General features: G+C 35.0%; 1 pseudogene across 1 annotated transcript; it reads right to left on the minus strand.

Annotated features, from left to right (window-relative positions):
* Positions 1-1,334: 1,334 nt before the first annotated feature.
* On the minus strand, positions 1,335-3,096 carry LOC128581522 (la-related protein 7-like; annotated as a pseudogene). The gene has a single exon (XR_008378864.1). The product of XR_008378864.1 is annotated as a la-related protein 7-like (transcript).
* Between the last annotated feature and the right edge of the window lie 1,193 nt (positions 3,097-4,289).

A 4,289-nucleotide genomic window follows, 5' to 3' on the forward strand; every position in this document is an offset into this window, starting at 1 on the left:
TTTTGTTGTTGTTGCAGTTTGGCCGGGGCTGGGTTTGAACCCACCACAATCAGTATATGGGGCTGGCACCCTGCTCACTGAGCCACAGGTGCCTCCCATGAGGAAAACTCTTTTAAAATTAATTTTCTCTTGCAATTAAGGATACAGAGATAAAATACATTAACAGATATTTTAAATTATATACATATCACAAATCCACTTTTAGTTCCTTAATTTGAGTCTACAAGTTACAGGAAATATCAGAAAAGCAGTCTCAAGATATCATTCTATAAGTTCAAAATTAAATTCAGAATTACATAAAATAGACATATATTAAGAGTTAAAAACACTCTTAATAGCTAACAGCTCTACTAGTCACATGATTAAAAAGATCCTTCTTAGTATTAAAGATTACCAAAAATTGTCTGTGGTTTTGTATTTGCCAAGCGGGATTAATGTCACTTTGAAATATATTGTTGGAAAAGTGAGTTGCTATAAGTATAAATTTGATGATCTAATAAATGAATTTGCAGAAGTGAGCCAGAATAATTTTATGATCAAGACATTGACATCAATTATGTAGAATCCTGGTGAGTATGTTCTTATATACTGAGACAAATTTCAGTTTTTAAAACTTTTATTCTGTTGAATTTATATCTTTTAAAAAACATTTTGTTGCTCTTTCATTATTTGCTTTATAACATACATTATGACAACAAAAATATTATTTTTGTAATAAGTTTCCATTGTTTTACTCTATTACGTTTATATTTTTAAAATAAGAAATATTTTTCGAAAACTGTTTAATATATAAGTATCTTTAACATCACTTTTTTTCTGCCTTGTTAATGTATACACACACATTAATAAAATTGTGAAATGGAGAAAGGAAAGATATCATTAAAAATACCAGTAAGATGAACCCCCATCACAAAATCCCCAAGTTACAGATGTTGGCGTGGATGCAGAGAGAAGGGAACACTTCTACATGGCTGGTGGGAATGCAAGCTAATATAGCCTTTTTGAAAGAAGTTTGGAGAATACTAAGGAACTAAAAGTAGACCTACCATTTGATCCTGCAATTTCTCTATTGAGTATATACTCAGATGATCAAAAGTCATTTTACAACAGAGACATTTGCACCAGAATGTTTATTGCAGCACAATTCCTTTTTTTATTATTATTAATTTTTATTTATTTCAACAGCTTTAGGGGATACAGTGTTTTTGTTACAAAGGTATTTCTTTTAATTAAATGTAGGTTTTTTAAAAAACATTCATTATGCAGTACTATCACAGTACAAATGAATAGCTCAAGTATTCAGTGAAACATTGAGAGGTGAACTGAAAATTTTTTTAATCATATTCAGAAAATCTTATGTGTTTACTTGCTTGTTGAGTCTTTGCCAGTCGAATCTTTTCTGCTTTGGTGATTAACTTTTCAGCGCCTCTTTTCTTTTCCTGAGGCTGACTAAGCTTGGCCTGTCTACAACCAAAATCTTCTGCCAGTACCTTTGTTCGTGATCACCAGAAAGGATCTCAATTTTCCAGCAGTGTTTTCTTTTAATTTCCGTATGTGCACTTATTATTGCTTGAGCATCCTCAGGAGTTTTAAATCGAGCATGGCATTCTGTATCTCCTTCTAGCAAATCAACATAAACAACTTCGGAGATGGCCGCCAAAGTAGCCCGGACTTGTTTCCTGCCAGGTAGAGGCTCAGTGCTAACGATCTTCACAGTCACTCCACTCACAAATTGCGGTTCCATTGTATTTGTATTAACTTTCTCCTGGAGGGCGGGGGGGGGGTACTCTTTACTGTTGTTTTTTTCATCTTTTGTTTCAGAATTAGGAGGTACCCCACCACCGGTTTCCGTTTTTGACTCCGATTTTATTTGGGATATTGTTTTTTTCAAAGAAGCCATGCTAGCTTTTTGTAGGGCTAAATACTCTTTTTTCAAATCCATCCATTCACTCTTTGACAATACTCTCAATGGTATAACTTCTCCCATGTTATGTCACTCGTTATGTTTTTTCTTATGTTTCCTTTTTGCTTTTAAGAGAGAGCTATCTTTTATGTCTGTAGTATCCTTTTTCTCTTCAACAGAGACTTCTAAATCTCTGTTTTCTTTAGAAACTTTTGAAGCTTCTTTTTGAACCGTGTCTTTCTGAGCCATTTGGTTTACTTTTGATCTGGGAGTTAGGGCTTCTGCATCTTCAGAGCTGCTTCTCTTCCTCTTCCCTCAGGAAGAGCTGACCTCAGGTGTGCTAAATACTTCGACTCTTTCTCTTTTTTTCTTTTTCTTGGAGGGTTGCTTTGGAGGCTCAGTAGTTTCTGCTTCAGAGCTCTCAGACGTGGTTCTCAATCTTTTCATTTTACAGACGCTCACATTGCTTGAGTCAATATTGAACTCTCCTACCTGGACATTGTCCTTTTTCTTCATTTGGCCTATTTTCTTCTTTTTTCTTTTCTTCAGCTGCTCTTAAGGAAGGAATGAGATTATTTTTTACTGTCTTAGGAAATATGCCAGATTTTCTCCGTGCTTCTTCTGGTGGGTTTTTAAGAAACTCAATAGCTTTTGCTGCTTGTTCTTTTGTTTCAAATTCCACAAAGGCAAATCCCTTCGGATCTCCAGTAGACTTGTAATGTGGTATACTTATGTAAACAACATTGCCACATTTCCCAAATACTCTTTCAATCCAGCTGTGATTAACATTTTTAGGAAGTAACTCCACATACGCTGTCCACTCATCCTCAACCTCTGGTCTTTCACCCAGGGGCTTTTTCCTTCTGATTCTGGTGCCTTCTAAATCCAGCTCTACAACAGCTGAACTTTTCAAAGCTCTGGCTATTAACTTCCCATCAGTAGTTAATTTTTTCATTTTGTTGAAGGACACCAGAAGTAATATATCCACATATCCATCTCTAGATTTTTCTATCTGCTCTCAAAGAAATTGGTCCTTGTGAAGATTTGCATCCCCAAACCAAAAGTCTACTTGCTTTGCAATATCTGCAAGCACCTGTTTAACTTGAGATCTTTTCTTTTTTTCTACTTCCTTTTTTCTTTTCAGTGCTTTCTTCTTCCATTGCCTTTTCTTGGTTTCCTCTTTCAGTTTCCATTCTCAGTTCAATTCCCAGTATACAGGGTCAAGTACCACACTCTCCAGCCCTTCTCGTCTCCAAATCCTTATAGTCATGGTTCCTAATTGCCAAGTCATGGAAGCAGCCCAAGGGCCCATTGACCCATGAATGGGTTAACAAATTGTGGTATATGTATACCATAGAATATTATACAGTCATAAAAACAGATGGAGACTTTACCTCTTTTATATTCACATGGATGGAGCTGGACATAATCTTCTTAGTAAAGTATCTTAAGAACGGAAGAAAAAGTATCCAATGTACTGAATACTACTATGAAATGAGAATATAATCATCTACACAGTCATATGAATGGTAAAACATAACTGTAGTCCAGAAAGAAGAAGGGAAGACGAGGGAGAGGGGAGGAGAGGGGGGAGGCCAGGACGAGAAAAGGTATATGGTAGGACCTCACTAATGTGCGTAATACCATGGTATATTTCAAAACTATTAAGAATAGGGTATAAATGTCTTACCACAACAAATAAGCAAGCAAAGAGACGGTCATGTTAATCAGTTCAATGTCAGCATTCCACATTGTATATCAAATCAGCACATTGTACCTTGTAAATGCATTAATGTACACAGTTATGATTTGATAAAGGAAAAAAAAAGAAACACTCAAGAACAGGTAAGTTTTACTAATAATTACTCAGCTGAGGAAAAGCATTTATAGAAATTGAAGGTTGGCCTGGAATTCTTACATAAGGGGAAAACAATCTGAAATATGTTCCATGTAAAGATTTTTTTTATTTTTATTATCTTTTACTCTGATAGTCAAAGCAGGGAAGAAAAAAAATTAATCAGTACTTTATTGAGTTAAAAATAAACCTTAGATATAGGCCACGTTTAGTTAGATAAACTATAGCACAGAAAAGGAGGTGTAGTAAATCGTAAGAATTCACACAAGTAGCAGTGAGCCTTATTCATGATTTAGCATCTTACATATTTTCTATGCTACTTGAATTGTCATATGATTTCTAGGGGCTTTCAGAGGAATTGTAACACCTACAAGGAATTATTTGTCTACACATAAAAAACAAAATAAAACAAAACAAGTGTGGTTAGTGCCTGTTCTCAAACTATTCATTCAAGGGTGGAGTGTTGTAAATGTCTGCAAGAAAATCCTCTGAATCTTAAGGATTTATGTTGGAGTGCAAAATCTTCCCATT

This window comes from Nycticebus coucang, chromosome 3, assembly GCF_027406575.1.
Source record: "Nycticebus coucang isolate mNycCou1 chromosome 3, mNycCou1.pri, whole genome shotgun sequence".
Lineage (NCBI taxonomy): Eukaryota > Metazoa > Chordata > Mammalia > Primates > Lorisidae > Nycticebus > Nycticebus coucang.